Source organism: Rhyacophila brunnea, unplaced genomic scaffold (genome assembly GCF_057557595.1).
Source record: "Rhyacophila brunnea isolate RB1 unplaced genomic scaffold, BYU_Rbru_1.0 scaffold_1, whole genome shotgun sequence".
NCBI classification, from domain to species: Eukaryota; Metazoa; Arthropoda; class Insecta; order Trichoptera; family Rhyacophilidae; genus Rhyacophila; species Rhyacophila brunnea.
This window is the reverse complement of record NW_028232751.1, coordinates 9,259,417-9,281,360: the sequence shown is the minus strand read 5'-3', so window position 1 is coordinate 9,281,360 and position 21,944 is coordinate 9,259,417. Positions and strand designations below refer to the sequence as shown.

The 21,944-nt window shown below is 35.4% G+C and overlaps 1 protein-coding gene across 1 annotated transcript in view; it reads right to left on the bottom strand.

Moving 5' to 3' along the window:
* The window catches only part of LOC147079453 (cell cycle checkpoint protein RAD1-like), a 106,988-nt gene that overhangs the window by 26,633 nt on the left and 58,411 nt on the right, over positions 1–21,944 (bottom strand). Inside the window, exons 7-8 of the transcript XR_015069519.1 lie at positions 2,593–2,743; positions 22–138 (exon numbers count right to left, since the gene is read on the bottom strand). The gene's annotated coding sequence lies outside the window, so the exon portion shown is untranslated. The remainder of the gene's footprint in view (positions 1–21; positions 139–2,592; positions 2,744–21,944) is intronic.

Below are 21,944 nucleotides of genomic sequence, written 5' to 3'. Positions count from 1 at the left end.
AAATCTGAATACATTACTTACCGCATTGAGTCCCCACCCTAGTAATATTGTGGGCATTCCTGTCTCGAGGTGAAGGTCTGGTGGAGGCAATATTACTGCACTTACAATCTCTCCATCTATCGTTATTGGAGTCGCAACCTAAAAGACCATAATATCAATATATGTACCTATATATTATTTTAGGTAGATAACAAATAATAATATATCACCGAATAAAACTTTTGTTTTGTCGTTATTGATCATCGTTCATTGTTATATAATGTGTATTGATATGAAAGGGTTTATGTCGGAGGGTTTGTTTCACTTTAATTAAATTAATATAAGTATACTTGGTACTTTTCAGACGAGATATTATAAAGGCGCGTCTACGCCATACTGCGCGGCGGTTTGCCGTTGGGAAATTTTAAATTAATTTGTTATTGGGAAGGTATTATTGGACGGATAATTTATGTACCTATTGTCATATTATATCTGTCGCTTTGAATTTTGTTTGATAAATATTCTTTTTAAAAATGTATTCAGTTGAAAATGTCCATCTGAGGCGGACGAAACCGGTCCTAATTTATTGATTAAAAGTGGAATAGGTACTACAAAAAAATACGTTTTATTTAATCAAACAACAATTATTTTAATCTATATTTTCCCACACTCGATATTTAAACCGATCGAGAAGACAACCTACTTCTCATTATTTTTATGTTCCCTGGTTATGCCAGATGTGCATTGCGTTGTCTCGCAAAATGCCGACCTAATGGCCGCATCAACGTGGTGCGAACAGTGCAACTTATAGCGCCGTTTCTTAGGCCCGTTTCAGACGGGACACCGGTGTCGTGCTCGATATAATATAGGAGGCCTTTGTATTCGAATAAAGGGGCTTATGTATTATGTTTATGAACGCCTCAGAGCTAATGAGTCAACAGTGACAGAAACAGAACAGCCAGAAGTAAAATGAAACATTCATTTTCGTGGAATCTATTTATGTTAGGTTAGGTTAGGTCATTATTTCGTTGTACCTAGTCACTCAATCATTTTGAACATATTGTATTGATTAAGATGAGATATCCTAAGCTTGCCGGCAACACCGAGTTAAGTTTATTTGAAGCTTTCTAGCGATTAGTAATGCAGAAATTAGGTATATAATTTGATTTATTATGGCGTATTGAAAATCTGTGCTATTAAAAATATATCAACATAATAGAGATAGGACAATTTCAATATTAAATTTATATTTTTCCTGAAAGGTCATAGTTATATTTATCGTTGTTCTGTTTTGTCACTGTTCTGTTTTGTCTGTTCTCCTACCCACCGCTAGAGTTAAAGGCGGTGGGACACTTTTAGAGAATCGTTTTCTAAATGTTGTTTCACGTAAAATTAAGGGTAGGTATAAGGTGTATTTTTAGCGATTTTTTTGTATTGTTCAATAAATCCACTTGAATTATGGAGTTGTCGAACATCAACATACAGTAATCAAAAATTGCATCACACAACTTTTTCTTATTCTTTTGTCCATGTCCGATCCTAATAGGATCATATGGGCCTCCACAGGGTGGAGGTTTGTATCTCAACCTATTGGGTTCTTGCTCTTGCTATTGGGAACCTTGCTCAACCTATTAGGTCCATACTCTGACTCGTACACAAATTGAAAAACAATATGTGTACTTGCCAGACCCATGATTCGAACCTGGAACCCTCGACACTATAGACTGGCGCTTAAGCCACGCGGCCATCGTGGACGTCACACAACTAGACATTTTAAAATGTTAAGATTATACAAATAAAATAGCGCCGCAGGCGACTTTTTTTCTCATTAGGGCAAATTTGTGATGTGTGTTTATTTCACTTGTCAGGTCGACCCGTCACGCCTGCCCCCCCAGAGCCCGGGTCCCCAGGCTAGAGCCCTGTCAGCCCCTAATATCTGATAAAGCCTCTAATAAAATCTGTTCTATTATTAGTGTTGTTGTTAGTCTCCCTTATGCATTGTTTTAAATTATATCGTGCTTATTTTAAACTATCTGTTTCAATAACTGTTTACACGTAAAAGTGCTGACTGTCTCTACAATCTCATTCTTCAAGAGTAAGCGAGACGCGATGTTGTCATTTTATACTACTATTTTGACGGGACAGGACGTATTGAAAATCAGTTAACCTCAAAAGAGTAGTTCGTTTTTTTACCGGCAGGGTCGCCAATATCGTTCTAGTGCGCAGGCGCAGATCTTACTTGCGCGGAAAAAATCATCACGATTTGGAAGCTTCCAATCTTGTTTGATTTATGCACGCATTCTTGCCAACTGCAGGATTATACATGTTTCTCCATAAATTTTCTTTCTGTGCACAGTAAATCTATGCACGTGTAAACGGGGTGTAAAACTATGTTGATTAAAAAAATCGCTATTTTATGGATCACAGATTAAAATTCAAATGTTATTGTCCATTGACCCAATATAGTTGGAAAGAATTACCAACAAACATTTTTCTCCTTCCCGTAAAATAATTGCTGTTATTGTGCAAACAATTTCTCAGGAAACGGACAATGTCCTCACTGGGTTGCAGAAGCAATAAAAAGAAAATGTCTTTATAATGGCAAAGTCTGACCTTGACCAATGCAATGTCATTGTGGGCGTAGATGTCCGAAAAGACGGCGTAGTCTTCGTGGCAAATGACCTTGCTAATCTTCACAATGGTAGGTCCGGAGACAGACGTGTTTCTGACGCCATACTGCACTGTTGGGTACGGCTCCTTCAAACTGTAAAAAAATGCCACATTCATTAGTTAATAATTACAAGATAAAAACAACTTTTTAAATACCACATTTTAAAATTTTCTGTCTAACTTTCTGTCCACATTTTGAAATAATCATATAAACTTGACAATTCTATGTATTAATAAATACTTTTTTTGTACTTGATTGAAATACTGAATAAATGTAGAATACTGAAATGTCATTTTGACATTTCATATTGATTTCCATAGAAACGCACGTATATATTAATAATTTAGTTGCTAGGACCCCCTTAGCAACCAATAATATTGTTTTACTTTTTACGATTTTTTTCCGAAATAAATTTCCATACAAAACAGAATTAACTGAAAATTAATTCAATTCTGCTTAAAAATGGCTAAAAGTATTAAAAGAATGTATTGTCGTCGTGTTCTGGTATATTCTAAAAGTTTCAAATGTCTCGCTAGTCGGGAAGTTAGCTAAAAATCTTCAATCGTCCAATACAAATCTTGAACAAACAAAAAAAAATTGTACTGGACAAACAAGAATACGTGGTAATAATGATGCGCTTCGTTTAAGAACACTTGATGTTATTGATATAACGTGGAATCTGAAAATAATATGTTAAAATAAACATAATATCATAAATGTTGAAACAGAATATTTAGAATCTATTGAAAAAGTTATGATAGTGAAGTTAGGTTATTATTATATTGAAGAAAAAAAATGTGCGCCCATAACGTGATAAAATATCATTAAATTATCTCTATATATATAAAAATCTCGTGTCACGATGTTTGTGGACGAACTCCTCCGAAATGGCTCGACCGATTTTTATGAATTTTTTTCATGTATATTTGTTAGGTATGAGAATAGGTCAACAAGTATATTTCATACTGCTAGGTGATTAGGGTATCTCTATCCAGAAAAATTTTCTTTTATTTTTTAGACAATTTTTTTTTTGTATTTTTTTTATTATTTGGCATAAAAAAATTCCTATAAACCCAAATTTTCACCCTCCTACCCCCACCCTCCCATTTTTTAATCGCGATTTTATTATTTTTGTATGAACAAATTTAACCGTCGTTCGTATTTCAAACAGAACAAAATTATTTATGTTGTTGAATGACAGATGGCGCTACGTCCGAGAAGAATTCAAGAGAAGCATCGCGTCATTTTGACATTTCATTTGGCATATCACAACGCAGTGCGTGCAAAATTTTGTACGATTTATTTTAATTTATCTATTTTTATGTGCGTGTATTACAGTGCACAATGCCAGCAAGACGCAAGGGGGGCCATTTGGGCCGTCGAACGATTAAAGCAACAAACATGCAAAATAGTAGAGCAGAAAGAACAGACGAACAAATCCAACAAGATAACAAAAACGTGCGTGTAAGCATGTCGCAATTGCATGCATCTCAATCACAAGAGGCACGAGGTGAACGAAATCAACAACGACAATTGGAACGGAGCCAAGCGCACCGGTTTGTAGATAACACACGCAGAGAAAATGACCGACAACGCCAACAAGTACATCGAACATTTACATCCGCTTCGTTCCTTCGTCTCGCATTCGAGTACGAGCCAGATATTGAATATTCCGCTCATCCGAAAGTGCTGATTGGTGCTATGGACAAAGAATATCCCCATTATTATGCGCTCAAATTCAAACATGAGTCAGCCGGGATGTGTTGCGCATCAGGAAAAGTGCAACTACCAGAAATTGAGATACCACCAGAACCATTGAACGGCTTGCTCATCGGCACGGTTCCAGATTCAAACCTGTTCCTGAAGTCCATTCGCACATTCAATTCATGCTTCCAAATGACTTCGTCCGGAGCAACAGAAATAGTTCACAATACTGCGGCAAATGGTCAACAATTCCATTCTACGTTCAAAATCAAAGGCCAAGTATACCACAAAGTAGGCTCATTGCTGCCAATGCCAAACGAACCACATACATTTTTACAAATCTACTTCATGGGCGCGGCGGTGAGGACATCAATCATGTGGATGCACGTTGCGGCTACAATAGCCTCAATTCGCCTAATAACAGGCGCATCGTCGGCGAACTGGACGCCCTGTTGAATGAGCACAATGAATTATTGAAATTCTTCAAAGCACACATGCACGAATTGCAAAGTGACAATCACGCTATTGCCATCAATCCTGATAAAACACCAGCTGGAGAGCACGTACGTCGATTCAATGCGACTGTTGTTGACGACATTGCTGGAATCATGGTTGGCGATCGCACATCGACGCGAGAAATCGTGATTCGAAGAAGAAACAATAATCTGGAGTTCATCGCTGACACACACCGTTCATACGACGCTCTCCAATATCCGCTAATTTTCTGGAAGGGACAAGACGGATATTGCATAAACATTAAACAACGAGATCCTGTCACAGGTAATTCATTCATTATGATCATCATTACTCATTTTGAATTGAGAAAATGAATGGTTGGTGTTTTTTTGTTTTTATCGGCAGTCATCATCTACAGCGCTCCATTCCTCTTTCTGTCATAGATCCCATCCCCACACACTTACGATACATTCGTTATTTTTTATTTAACAACCAAAATATTCACTAGAAATAATTTATATGGCAGTACAACGTTTGCCGGGTCAGCTAGTAGATATATAATAATATATACATGTATATATTATAGTCAGGTAAATTGAAATGCTTTGGATATAAACTAATGTAAGTTCAATTTGGATACATAAAAAAAATTAAAACCTACAAAAATATTCATTGAAAAAATAAAAAATATTTTAGAAAATAGTGCGTCTGTGCAAGTCTTGCGCTGTGTTACAGACAGGTGAATCAATACATGTGGCGAAGGCTCCATACAAGGCGATTATTTAAAGCCTTCCTTCTTAAGGAAAATATTTTTTGATTATTTTATATTCTATAAAAATAGTTTATTTATATATAAAAGCTAATTTTCCACAAACACGTATCTCAATTTTTGTCAGTATTGAGTTGTTTGATTCAATGAATTCAGAATTTGAATACGCACATATTCCACTAACACGTATCTCAAAACATACGTTATAACATAATAGATTTATGCAATTACAAAAGACTTTTATAAATATTAGAAACTCGTATCGTGAGTTACGTGTTTGTAAGTATGCAGAATACTGAACTGCGACAGATGATTATAATGAAGCACCACTTTCTCGTAAGTCAAGACACGTGTTTACTGCAGTAATATTGTGGAATGATTCACAGTAAAGTTGCAACGCATTCTCGTATCTCTGATAATATGATTGATTGGTCAAAAGTATAATGCGATAGATTGAAGAGACATAACATTTTTTTCATGAAAATATGTGTAACTATTTTAAATGGATATTTCATAGAAGAAAGTTTATTTCTGGATTGAAAACTGAGAGAATAAACTTGTTATTTGCCTCTCCTGAAAAGTTGTATTTTTTGCGATACGTTTTTTAGAAAATGAACGACAAGATATCGTATAACATGTTGGAATGTATTTTACAGATAACAAAACAATCTGCAAAGGTTTTAAAAATATATATACCACAGCGCGACATCTATCTTGACGTAAATAAAATAAATGTCGGATTATTTCTCAAGAAATTGTGATATTTCTTCGTATGTAATTTACGTCACGTAACCTCAGCCAGTCTATCGAATTGTATGTTTATGTTTATGAACATATTTATGTTAGGCTCCTATTGCAGAGCTTAAAACCTTCGCGCTTAATATTGTTGTCATGACTGCACTGCACTGCACTTTGTCCAAAACAATTAATTAGATAACTTTAAAAAAAAATCTATGGCGTTTAATCGCATATTAATAAATATAGATTGTTTTTAAAAATAAAAACAAATTTTATCTAATATTTTTTATGTACTTATAAAAATGTTTTGAAAAATACGTAATTGAAACTTATCGCTCAATTTTTATGTCGTCAGTGAATTTTTAAAGTTTCATTGAAATGGTGTGTCATTGTCATTAGTGTGTACATATTCATTAGTAGTAATATCGTATTATCTTCTTATTTCCCGTAAATATACCTGACAAGTGTGCTCTTTTTCTCAGATCTCCACAGCCTATATCTTTCCAAAAGTCACCCTTCGCCACTGATATAATATAGGTAAATACATCTTATAATAATTAATACACTAAATATTACTTACAAAATGACGACGAAATTTCTTACCTGCATTCTTTTTAAATTTTGTGACCTATTCTATTAGTTGTAAAATACTAAATTCTTTTTTGATCTTTGTCCTTGTTAAAATGATGTTTATGATAATAATAATTGTGACACATTTTTTTTGAAAAGCAAGTTTTCAATTTTGAAAAAATCAACATTTTATTCTGCCATCTAGCTTATTTTCATACCCTATCGGGTATATTATTTTTGTGAATGACAGACAGTTGGAAAGACTGAGTGTGAACTGGCGGAAATTTATTTAGTTTTTTAAATTTAAATTCGTGGAATTATATGGCCAGAACACATATCTATTTTCATATTAACACTATCGACCTAAGGTACTTACTTGATGGAATTTGAATTACAATAGTACAAAACTTAGATCCATTAGCATTAGAATATCTGTTTTCATTTATTCCCCACTGAAATAGTAATTATTTAATCAGGAGTTATGCATATTTTACTGAACGCTATCCACACTATAGCTAGTTTCTAGGAAGTTATTTCTGTGTTTATCATAGTGCAACTGTCTTGCGGCGCTAGTTTTTTAAGACACGGTATACGTGATGTATCGGATGGTGTAAAGAACGCATGTTTAGATAACATTGGCTATGACTGTCTATATTTTTTAAAGATAAATATAATATATTAAATATTAGTCGCTTACTTAACCAAATAGAATTATGCTTTCCAATTAATATACATCGAAAAATAACATGTGAATTTTCCAGATCCGGGATTTGAACAAAAGACGCATGACTGTACAAACGGACACGATACAACTCGTCTACTGTGGGTACAATAAACGATTAGAACATAATATGATGAAATTTAATATTCACTTAGGTACCTACTGATCATTTTTTTATAATGTATCTATAGTTTATTATATTAAAGCTAATTTCTGTATATATTAACACAACATTTTCACAATAAGATAATATATTATATTATATTTAAATATTATTTTTGTACAAAAACTGATGTTTTTTATTTGGAGTAAATGCGACGCTAATATATGCGATATATTTTAATGCAATTATTAATATATAAGGATCGGACATATCGGAAATATATATTTCGTTACAATTCATAAAGTAACCATATTCCACCCAAGGGGAGCATGTGGGTTTTCACATAGTGGAGATTGTATTATAAAAACATTTTTACGTGGAGTAGCTTCAGCCATTCACCTAACCGAACTGCGTCGGATCAAATACATAAAGACGGACGGTCTACCAATTAGACTATCGGATAGGTGCAACGATTACATACCCAATATTTTATAGTAGGCATTATAATAAAGGTATCCTTAGTTACTTACGTTGTAATTTCATTAATTTATCATCATTAGCCAGGGTCGATCCACTGCTGGATGAAGGCCTCCACTATGTATATCCACTCTTCTCGGTCCCTAGTTCTTTGCTGCCACGCACATCCATCGAACTTTATGAGCTCGTCTAGCCAGCGGGGTTTAGGGCGTTCCCGTAGGCATTTAGTGCCTCTTGGGTACCACTGTATAGCGGAATCTGTCCAGCGGTTGCCCACTCGCCGAGCGACATGTCCAACCCATTGCCATTTCACCTACGTAGCGACTTATATCACATCGCGTACTCTTGTCTTCTTTCTTATTCATCGGATTCTTTTTTGATGTTTACGCGTAATGCTCAACATGTACCTTTCCATGGCAGGTTGCGCTCGCTACTCATATTTTACAACATTTTTATTAGCTCGTAGTCTTATTTATCAGGTGGTTGTTTATCCGGTACAAGTCTTGCAATCGATTTTTAACCAACTTCCCGACTAGCTAGACATTTGAAAATTTTATAATATATCAGAATACGATGCCAATGCATTCTTTTAATACTTTTAGCCATCTTTAAGTAGAATTGAATTCATTTTCAGTTAATTCTGTTTTGTATGAAAAGTTATTTCGGAAGAAATCCGTAATCCAATCCACCATTATTGGTTGCTAACTGGGTCGTCCTAGCGTGTGTTACTATGAAAATCAAAATGACATTTATTCAGTATTTCTATATTTGTTTGTTCTTTATTTACTTCATATCAAGTACAAGTTTGAGTATATTGAGCGTAATAATTCAACAGAAAATTTTAAAACGTTGTGTATAAAAAGTTCTTTTTATCTTGTAATTATTTTTGATTTGTCTTACATTAAGAGTCCATGTTCACATAGAATTGGTATCACACATTGGTGGAACACTTTACACTTAAGACCCAATGGGAGGTCACTTTTGAAGATACTATTCAGGCGCCCAAATGCATTCTATGCCAGTTTGGTTCTGCATGCAATCATGTCATACATACCACCATGGCCCCCACATCCTACAGCGGGCCCCCAGGCTAGGATCTTTGACGGGCTCCCTACCTATCGCTAAAGATAAAGGCAGTGTGACACTCTGCAGTAGCATTTTCCAAATGATGTACGCAGTAAAATTAATGTGTACTTTTTACTATTCGAGAGAATTTGTGATGTGTGTTTAAATCACTTATCTGGTCGATTCGCCACGCCGGGCCCCCAGGCTAGAGCCCTATCAGCCCCCACTTTGTGGAGGCCATGTATACCACCCATCATCGTCACTCATGGATGGTATAATAATTTGCACTATTAGCGTCGTTTTGTTTGTCGGTATTGTGTGTAAAAAAATATTCTAAAAAATGCACTTGCTAAGATAATCCTCAGTCAAAGTAAACGTCAAATCATCGGTTCGTATCAAGTCTTCACCACTAGTAGATACTGTTTCAAATAAATTTTATTATATTATTTTTAACAAGTTATTTTAACTCATTATTGAAACATATTTTTCCATTAAAAATTTTCCCCAGGCAGAGAGAGATATCGATGTTTTCATAACCTTCGATTTTATACGGCCTTGAACGTTGTGCAACGATATTGAAATGCAGCTGCATAAAATAGAATCCAGGATGCGGTATAATGCAATTACGTAATGGCTCTGATTGATTTTGCAATCCATCATTCAAATCAGAAGGCTGCGCTACATATTATGTAAAATATTTCTACGGTGGCCATATCATTTTCCTCGACGGGTACGTAATAACATTCAATTCAATTCAATTTTTGTTTTTTAACAAATTGTGGACATTATAAATTATAAGTTCAAGACGTTCACAACATGACATGAAATATAATTATAAAGAAAAAGTGGTACAGTTCGGTTATGTGGAATACAGCGGAAAACACATTTTGAAAATAGCCGATATACTGAATTATTTGTTAGGTTAACCTAACCTAACCCAACCTAATCTAACCTAAACAAACTCAAACTAACAAATAATCCAGTATATCGGGTATATTCAGAATGTGTTTTCCGCTGTATTCCTCATAACCGAACTGTACCGAAAAAGTAATAAAAACGATAAAAATGAAATTATAAAAAGAGAACATAATAATATAAACATACAATTATACATATTATAGAAGTTCAAAGAAGTACATACACCGAGTTTGCTAAGGAGACCCTATTTTAAGAATTTATAAAATAGCGTCCACCTAAACTCACCCTCACGCAAGAGGAATATTCAACACCCGAAGCAATTTGGTTGAACATAGTTATCGCCCTCTCAATTTTGGCATTACCAGTGGCAGGTTGGCTTGGGAGAATAAACAACTAATGCTCTCTATTTCTAAGATAGTTATCAGGGACATACAGGTCAACACTGTCCAGAATGGCAGAGTTCTCATATATACCACGTATAGTTCGAAAAAAAATACGTAGCTAAACAAAGATTTCTTCTAAATTGCAGACTGCAGTATGTAAGCATACCTAAGAAAAAGTCAGTTGGATAAAGCCACGGACTCTCGACCATAAGGCCATACTTCAACTGATGCGGTGCCCAAACAATAGACCCACTCTCGAACCTGCTTCGAACTAAAGAATTAAACAAAAGTTTTAATACCGTAACATCCGAAAAAACCCGGGAAGTACACATAACGAAGCCCAACATCTTAAGCACCTTGTTACAAATGGTAACTAGGTATATGGCTAATAAATGTCAGTTTACTCTCAAACGCAATGCCATGGTCCCTTACAGATGATATTCGTGACAGAACTCTGCCATGCATAGAGTATTGGAAAAAAACAACACTTTTGAGGCTTTGGTAAACGACAAAAGATTGCATTTATCAATATTGAATTCTAGTTTGTTACGCCTGCCCCAATCTAATATATTATTATCTATATCAAGTTAGAGCTACGACAATCGTCCAAGGTGACAACTTTCAAAAAGAGTTCAAACAACAAAAACATGGCATTTTTTATTACCAATGCTATGTCATTTATAAAAATCGTTTTTTAATTGTTCTTTATTTCATTAGTTAATACAGTGAAACCCCGTTTTACGTTTTTGAAGGGACCGATATATATATTTTTTCTTGAACCGAAACGAAAAAAATATCAGTTAGAAGCCCTGGTTTTTACCATAGGAATCTAGTTTAATAAGTTATTTTGGAGATTCCAAAAAGATTTTTGAATCATAATATCTAGTTACAATGAAATATATATTTCTAATTATAAAATTATCTAAAAAACTAAAAATATGTATAACTTAAGAAATCTTTTTTTTAATAATATCGAAGGTCTCAATTTTGTAATGCTGACGAGGCGTGGCGTCCAGAATTCATTCGATCATCGACGACGCAGCAATCGTTTAGAAGAGGATTCTTCATCACGACATTTCCTCGACCGGGTGAGTAAGGGTCTAGGAGGATTTGGCGCTGGGACAACTGGACGCCATGCAATTCGAAAATAAAAAGACGTTAGGTACTTATAGGTACTTTTAAAAAAATATTTAACATTATTATTTATATTTAGATTATTATATTATGATTTAATGGTTGGTGAGAATTTAAAACTGCACACGTAAATAATGATTTAATCGTGCATATGTTTAAATTCCAACGAAAAAAGAGTTTTTATTTTTAGGCGTGGTAATTCTCAATCCGCAATAAAAAAAACGTTATGTTAAGAGTAAAATGAATTAAAAATATTGGTACTGTTCGGTTATACGGAATAATCACAACCGTTATCACAACCGATGCCTGTGATGCGTAAGTGGCCAGTCTACTGGTGGAACGAAGACATTGCTAAGCTCCGCCGCGAATGCCTTTCCTCCAGACGCCGGGCTCAACGGAGACCTAGCAACGACGACCTCCAACGGAATCACCAATACCACAGGAAGGCGCTACGGAGAGCCATCAAAGAGAGCAAGGCAAGATGCTGGGCCGAGCTGTGCAGTTCGGTCAATGAAGATCCCTGGAGCATGCCCTACAAAATTGTGAGAAAGAGGCTCCGGACTGCAGTCGTAGATCCCTACCTCGAGGGCCCGGGCAATTTGGAGTCGGTAATAAGCACCCTTTTTCCACAGCACCAGCCCAGAGAAAGTTCCTGTGCTGCGATGGACGAGGTAATCAGCCCATTCTCCGAAGCAGAACTGCTTATAGCTGCCAAGCGCATAAAAACCGCGAATGCACCAGGACCAGACTGCATTCCAAACGCGGTCATCAAACGAATCGCATTGACTGACCCTGGGCTGCTGCTGGCGGTTTTTAACACATGTCTGCGGGAAGGAACTTTCGCTTCGCCCTGGAAGAGGCAAAAGCTAGTCCTTATACCAAAGGGCAAGGGGACGCCACCTGGCCCATCTTCGTACCGACCACTCTGCATGCTCGATGGAGCCGGAAAGCTGCTAGAAAGACTAATCCTTCAGCGACTCCAGGAGTCATTGGAGGACGAAGACAAAGGACTGTCACACAACCAGCACGGTTTCCGTCCTCGTCGATCTACCATCGATGCAATAGCGAAGGTAGTAGCGACAATCCGACTTGCCTGGCAAGGAAGTGTCAAGGCAAGCAAGCACGTCGTGTTGATTGCACTGGATGTCAAGAACGCCTTCAACACGGCGAATTGGAAATAAACCCTCAACGCGTCAGGCTCGTCGAGAGCTACTTCACGGTGCGAGTACTCGAGTACAAGTGCATGGACAAGAAGTGCCAACGTAATGTTTCGGCGGGTGTTCCACAGGGCTCAGTCCTTGGGCCAGCTCTGTGGAATGCGATGTACTATGGCCTTCTTAAAATCCCCTTGCCCGGAGAAGCGACTCTGGTTGCCTTCGCCCATGACGTGGCCGTCCTCGTCACAGCCAAAACAACCCAGCTACTACGCTCTGCTGCAGAGGAGATTCTAAGAAAAGTCAGAAGATGGCTTGACAGCAAAGGGCTCGAACTCGCTGTCCATAAAACAGAAACCGTCTTTTTCACAAGGCGTAGAAAGCTGGCGCCGCCAAAACTTGAGGTCGACGGCTTCGAGGTGCCGTTCTCTAGATCATTACGGTACCTCGGAGTGCAGATCGACGACAAGCTGCGATTCGCAGAGCACGCAGAAAAGGCGGCGTCCAAGGCAACGAGAATTGCAGAAGACCTTGCCAGGCTGATGCCCAACATCGGTGGACCAAAACAAAAAAGACGTAAACTCTACTCCGAAGTGGTCCACTCCGTCCTCCTATATGGGCCGATGCCACGAAAATAGAGAGGACGAGGCTCACTCTGGCAAGGGTGCAAAGAAGTAGTGCACTCAGAGTCGCTTCGGCATACCGCACGGAAAAAGGCAAGCAGTGTACAACGGCCAAAAAAAAGTTGACGCTAAGGAGCTGACCATGCAAAAATGGAAAGAAAGGTGGGATGCCTCCACAAAGGGCAGGTGGACACATCAGCTCGTCGGAAACCTAAACGCGTGGTGCGAAAGGAAACACGGCGAGCTGAATTACCACCTGACCCAAATGCTCACGGGTCATGGATGCTTCTCCAACTACCTTCACAGGATAAGGAAAGAAGTGACCCGCAAATGCCATCACTGTGGAGGCCATGACGATAACCCCGCACACACGCTGTTTGACTGCCCAGCTTGGGAGGAAGCCAGAAGCACCCTGAAAAGGATTGTCAGCGAGGAAGCAATGTCGCTGACGAACATGGTTCCCTCAATGCTGGAAAGCACAGCTGCATGGTCAGCATGGGCAGAATTCGCATCGTGCGTACTCAAGACCAAAGAAGAAGACGAAAGAACCCGGCGAGGAGAACAGGTAGAAGTGGCCTAACAAAAGGCAAGGACATAGTTGCCTCCCTGAAGTAATGCACAAAAGCGGATTCCGGGGGGGCAGCTGAGAAGAGGAGGGGGGTTTTAGTGGGTAAGAATCCCACACTACCACCAGTCAGTCGCCGCTGACTGCTGGTGGTGTCTTAAGAAGATTTCCCCCCGCCGGAAAAAAAAAAAAAAAAAAAAAAAGGGTTAGGTTAACCTAACAAATAATCCAGTTTATCAACTACTTTCAAAATGCGTTTTCGGCTGTATTCCGTATAACCGAACAGTACCAAAATATTAAGTAGTAGATAGAAACTGATTAAAATCCCTCGTCTTCGTTCTGTATACGTGTCTACAACGGTGCGGCGTCCGATTTGGTGATTAATTTTCGATTTTGTTATATTATGGTCACCCTAGTTTATTTTGAAAAGCGGCAATGGAAAAGTTTATGTTTGATTAAAATCAAATCCATCATCGAATATTAATTTGTGTGGAGTACCAGTGAGTTATGATACACCGATATCGATTTTATCTTAATTTTGTTTTTAATACAATAGATTTCAGTGGAAATAAAATACGCCACTGGCAAAACATACGAATTCATTATCTACAACCTACTCAGTTTGAATATTTTAATTAATTAATACCACCTATATACTGTTTGATATTATATAATATTTTATTTCATTTATACAATATGAGGTGATTTATTTATTTACACGCATACGTATATTATATTTCTATCATCATGATCATCTATAATATTTTAGTTTTTTTACAACGTTTTTATTATCTCGTATTCTTGTTTGTCCGGTGGTTTTGTGTCCAGTACAAATCTTGCAATCGAATTTTAACTAACTTCCCGACTAGCTAGACATTTGAAACTTTTAGAATATATCAGAATATGACGCCAATGCATTCTTTTAGCCATCTTTAAGTAGAATTGAATTCATTTTCAGTTAATTCTGTTTTGTATAAAAAGTTATTTCGGAAGAAATCCACAATCCAATCCACTATTATTGGTTGCTAACTGGGTCGTCCTAGCAACTAAATTATTAATATATACGTGCGTTACTATGAAAATCAAAATGACATTTCAGTATTCTATATTTGTTTGTTTGTTTATTTCTTATTTACTTCATATCAATTACAAGTTTGAGCATATTGAGCATAATAATTCATCAGAAAATTTAAAAACGTTGTATATAAAAAGTTCTTTTTATCTTGTAATTTTTTTCCACCAATTTTAGGGCGAATTTGTATACTGTCTAGTCAGGCATGGCCAACCTGCGGCTCAAATAAAGACTTTTTGTGCCCCATTGCGGCGGTTTTCAGCTTTCTATATTTTCCATTTTAGTATTCATATTACAATAAAAAAAAATCTCGTAAATTTACCACATTTATATTATACTTTATGAAATTGAATCTTTCTTGTTGTGATGCGTGCTGGTACCTGTTTTTATGCTTATGCCGGCTCCCCACACTCCGTACTTAAGGGGGATCATATATGGCAACAGAGAAAAACATTGATTTTTATAAAAAATATAAATGTGTATAACTTGAAATCCTTTTTATTTATATGAAATCTTATTTAGATATGTTCCCAATATTTAAGCTCGAATTTGATATAAATAAAAAGGATTTCAAGTTATACACATTTATATTTTTTATAAAAATCGTTGCGAATCGTTCTTTTTGAAATTAAATATAAAAGCGAAGTGTCTCAGTAGGTTGCCCGATGAAAACACGACCAATCTACTACGATGCGCGTCGGCTAAATTACCAGTCAATACGAAAAGATATCACACCATATACAAAAACAAATGTCACATTAATTATAAGGTAATAAAATATTTTGAATAAGTAAGTTCTTTGTTTTATTTTTTTATATGAGTGGCCCACCTAAGCTCAGTAATATGTTTTGGCCCACCCAACGAATTGGGTCGGGCACCCCAGCGGGTCTATTCTATCCACAAGCCTGCTTTCGGTCCTCGCTAAATAGGGTAGAAAAGTATCGACTTATTAACACTTATTGTAACAATTACAATAAGTTAACTGTCTGAACTGTCAAAACTGTCTATCTCGATCTAAAATTTATCACAGCCACAAGAGGTGCTGTTAAAACATAGTATTATTGTAACAATTTTAACTAAATTATTTTAATTGTTACAATACATGTTAATAATTCGATACTTTCCTATCCTATTTAGCTGCCGTAACGGACCAAAAGCAGACTTGTGTATAGAATAGACCCGCTGCTAGAGTTGCTATTTTATCAGGCTGACGACATCTAAAGCATTGAATACGTTTGTACACTATTTTAGCAGATCGTACCTAAGGTACCATATCAAGTGTTTTTTCCGTTATAATATCAATAGGGCTTGGAAATCGACGAATTATTATAAAGATGATATTTTGACCCAAGCAAGCACCGCTTTAGTACAATTAAAATTGTTAAAGTGCACGAAAATGCCGAAAGAGGCACGCGGTTTGGTTTTTTTTTATCACGTCGCTATTTCTCGTAAGTTGTCGGCTATTGTTGGCCTGCTTCATTCAGTTCTTTGAGAAAGCCAATTCCTTGTCATTCTTTTTATTTGATATCTCTATGCTTCGCCAGAATATGTCACCTAGCACGTAGCCACCAAGCAAGGCTACCTATGTGGCCTCAGCCTTAGTGAAATCGCCGTCAAGAGTCGTAATACAAAAAGTTAAATAAAATCTATTTGACATAAGGCTATGTGGTAATCTAATCAGTAATCACTTTGATTTTAATTAATCTTGTCGTCAGTTCAGTTTTAATTACGGCGTAATTATATCCGTCCGTAAGTCCATATTACAGAGGCTTCAACTTTTTACATCGGTAGGCAATTTCCTTCAGTCGCGATGCTATTGCGAACTGGAGACGATCTTTTATTTGACCTTGACCTTTCCGTTCGCAGGCTCAGAATTGTGTCAAGATAATTGCATCATTAATTTTCCATGCCACCGAATACCAGTTGCATAGCGGCACGTGTCATATAAGGGCTGCAATCCCGTACTGAACATTCAGTCCCGAGATTTGTATTTACGATCTCGAATTCGCGATATTAGAATTGATATTTTTTTCAAAAAAACAATATTTTTCAGCGGCTTCAATGCGAATTCATACTATAGGAAGAATTTATATGTTTTGATTTTTATTACTTAGAAGAAAACCAATGTTTTAATAAATTTTTACTGTAAACGAGCGTTTCCAATTTTAAATAAAATTAAAGAAATACTTATTAAAGTGAAAGTAAAATTTAAATAAAACTTGATATATTTTACCACGTTTTTATTAGCTCGTATTTATGTTTGTCCAATACAAATCTTCAAATCGATTTTTAACTAACTTCTCGACTAGCTAGACATTTCAAACTTTTAGAATATATCATATCAGAACACAATGACAATACATTCTTTTAATACTTTTAGCCATCTTTAAGTAGAATTGAATTCATTTTCAGTTAATTCTGTTTTGTACGGAAAGTTATTTTGGAAAAAAATCGTAAAAAGTAAAACACTATTTATTATTGGTTGCTAAGGGGGTCCTAGCAACTAAATTATTAATATATACGTGCTTTTCTATGGAAATCAATATGAAATGTCAAAATGACATTTCGGTATTCTATATTTATTCAGTTTTAAATAAAAATACTGGACTTCAAACTCTGCAGCGTTAAAGCTCCGATTCAGATTCAAGTCAGATTCCTCAGATGTTCAAATTTTTTGTACTTCAGAAATAGTTTCATTTTCATACGCAATAATAACATCTGTAGAAGTGGAAAGAAGTTTTTCCAATCCAAGATCATATTATCTTAAGATCAATTCTTTATCTTAGATCAAATCGTCGAAGATTCACTTTTGAAAATTTTAAGCATTATTTTTTTATTTATTGTAATAAATCATTTTCTGTTTGTGAATAAATAATAAATTACACTGTTGAAATATATATGATTTACTGTAATAGGTACGTATTTTTAGTACATATTTATGAAATTGCAATAACATATTTTCCAATTATATCTACATAGTTTAGGTACATATTATTTATTTTTTAGCACCTAAAAATCCTAAGCCTACTCATCACCATTAACTGACTAATACTTTCTACAACTGAAGACTAAAAGAAACAAAGTAAACGATTCTGGTCATTAACGTCTGGATCTATTCATAAGAAATTCATAAACAGAAAGACATCGATGAATGTTGGTGAAATAGAAACTCTACCTACATTGTAATAAGGGTGATTATTACAAATCTATTTTAGTGTTTTTGTTGCCTTATTATTATTGGAATGAGTATTTTCGTTTTCTAATCGTCTCAGATGAGAATCACGTGAAAGCTAATTCTGGCATATTTTATCGGGATTTTAAGCCCTGATATCTGCAGTTCAAGGTAATGAATCTGGAATAGTCATAGAGTTATTCTGTGATAAAGATATAATATACGTATTATATAAATATTGATCCTTGAACTTTATTAGTTATTAACTGAAGTGTTATTTGTTCCCATTTACAGCTAAAGCTCTCTGCTTCTCGGTCATGGAAATTATTGTAGATTTTCCGAGAAATAGAAATAGAATCAGACATATGCATGAATAATATTACCCACAATAACTGCATGCAAATAATATGAAATTCCTCCCGGAGAAATTCCACAATCGAGATTCTGTTATTCGAGAACCAACTAAAATTTAATTTTGATATTGAAGTTTACTTTAGAGTCAATATTTTTTCGTATTTTACTATCTAGTATTTGGTGACATTATATTATAAAACAGCATGCGACCTTCTTTCACGACCCATGTGTTTTGAGCTTTTGGCTTATATGATATACTTTGGTATCTCTGGATACTTCGTGTATTGCAGTACCTTAAAATTTACCTACCATGGAACACAAAAATAAGGGACTGGGTTACCTTCCGGATGTGGCTGTAAGAAGGTACAATTTTCGAGAGTGGTATAATATGGGATAAATTTAAACAGGTGTAATAACATATACTTTATATTATTTTCAATATAATACAAGGTGAAAAGGTCTTTTTATATACCACGTTTTTAAATTTTCTGTTGAATCATATAAACTTGACAATTCTTAGTATTAATAAAAACTTTTTATTGTACTTGATAGAGATACTGAATAAATATTATAGAATATTCAAATGTCGTTTTGACATTTCATATTGTTTTCCATACTAACGCACATATATATTAATAATTTAGTTGTTATGACCCCCTTAGCAACCAACATTAATAACTTTCCATACAAAACAGAATTTAACTGAAAATGAATTCAATTCTGCTTAAAAATGGCTAAAAATATTAAAATAATGCACTGTCGTCGTGTTCTGACGTATTCTAAAATGTTTAGCTCGTCGGGAAGTTAGTTAAAAATCTTCAATAGTCCAATACAAATCTTGGACAAACAAGAAAAAAATTTACTGGACACACAAGAAAAAATCTGTACCGGACAAACAAGAATACTAGCTAATAAAAACGTGGTAAAATAAAATAAATAATCTAAACGTAAAACATAAATAACGTAAATAATAAATTTCTACCATCATTAAGTCCTAAGCCAATGTTGGCTTCTAAGTCTTTGTCTATGGCAACAGGTTTGAGCGTTTTTATCTTATTAATAAGGTCTGTGGTACCTACTTAAATTAAGTGAATTCGAGTGTAATATTTTGTGCGGCCATCAACTCGACACTTTGCGGTAGTGAAACCTCCGTCGTCGCATATTATAATAGCGGTATTTGGGTGAGGATAATACCTCTAGCGACAGAATACGAAAAGTGCAATTTAATATAGGTATTATAGATATTTACTCACAATTTACTAAATACAATAAAAAGAAAAATATTTTTTTTTTGTGATTTTACCGAGGCTTTGACTGCGACTCGCTGTCATATTGCCTCTTCTCTTCTAGAAGGGGATCCGTCGATCAGGTCCTCACTCCTATTCTGTTAAATAACTTTACAATTTTGCCTAGCTCTTTCGTCTTACCTTCTACGCTTCTTCCCATGAGGACATACAATCTTTTGCCCATTCTGTGCCCTGTTCTTAGCCTCAGTATTAACTTAAGCTCATTCCTCGTCAAAGGAGACTCTACAAACCAGGGCACCTCTCGTGGTGATGGTAGAATAGACTTACTCCATTTTCTAATGATGCCCTATGGTGAAAATCTATCCACATAATTTGGCCCAATTTCTTTATAGCTTCATTCCAGTCCAGGTTTTCTGGTATTGAAACCCCCGAATGGCCAGCTTCCTTTGCCAGATCATCCGCCCTTTCCGCCGCGATGGGATCCATTGAAGGCATAGATCTCCTCCTCTATTTTTCTTGGCATCGATCTGGTCAAGGATGTGGTATGCTATGGTTTTACTGTTATGTGAGCGAGTTGCTGCGGCAAGATGTTGTAAAGCGCTTAAGAAAAATATTTATTGGTATATTTTTTAAGTATAAAATATACGTTAGTTAAATGAATTCAACTTATTATTGCATATTAATATCTTATGGTAATTGTTATCATTAAACAACAGTTTAATTAGTTTTCCTGGAAGTTATAGGAAGATTTTTTAACATTTCACAAATGTATTTTTTGTACTGAACGAGACCGCACCAAATCTGATTACCAAAAAGTATTTCAAGTTATTATAATGTTTTTAGATACCTATGTATTGATTTTTTCGGATGCCAATGATAACCGAGCTGTAACGCGTCGGCTTATAATATCGTGGATTAATAAATCTGGTAAATTCACATGTTGTTTTTCAATCTGTGCTTGTATGGTCCTAATAAATTGAGAAAGTGGCTAAAATTCATTTCTTGTAAAAAATCTGTCTTAATTAAAATTATTAGCACTTATTGTAACAATTACAAAAAGATGTTTGTAAATGCTACAATAAGTGTTAATTATTTGATACAAACCTACCCTATGTTTGATAATATTTATCACGTTATCACTTTAGCGGTCGATAAGTATAGAATAGACCCACTGGAGTCCCATAATATGATCCTTTAACGCATTCGCTGCTGAATAGATAATGAGATTTTAATTGCCCCCTTTAAAATGCACGTTAATTACATCGATCGGCCGCCTGGTCATTACGCGCCGTGTGCGTCTTCCGCGCCGTGTGCGTCTTCCGCGTCCAAAGTATTAAGGATCGAATATGGTGAAGTATATATTATATTGTATTATATGTAAATCAACTATATTAATAATCATTACTAGCCAGTTGGCAACAGAAAGCTTGGTGTCCTAACCAAATAGTGGTTGATTATTAAAAAATATATGAAAGAAATCTAGATGCGAGTTGATGGCATGGTTCCATGTTTTCTTTATTTGGGACGGACTTTCATTCTCCCTAATGGGTTTGAAGCTGATTTATCACTTTTTCAACGACTGTCTTTCAGGTGAAAAATCTGGTAGTTTTCTTCAAAATATCAGTAGGTAGATGACAAAAATGTATGAACATCGATCATTTTATGTACTGAATTGAATTATGTGAATTAAATGTTATATATTATTTGTGTTATTGTTAATTAAGTTCTTTTATTCATAAAAATATTATATATATAACTCATTATATCACTTCAATAACCAGATTATCTTACTTTTTTTATGGTATATAGTCTAAATCAGTGGTCGGCAACCGGAGGTTCAAACAAATTTTTTTGAGGACCATAAGTGGTTAACCATATTAACATAAAATTCGGGACGTATATAAAATTATTTCAATAATAATTTGTATATGAATAGAATCTACATCGGTTTTTATGTAGCAAATTTTTAACTGTAGTTTGTCAACAAGCACAAAATACCATTTGGAATTGAGTATGGTGATGTACTCTGTGTGGCTATTAGTTTCAAAAGTGGTAACTTAATTCTGGTT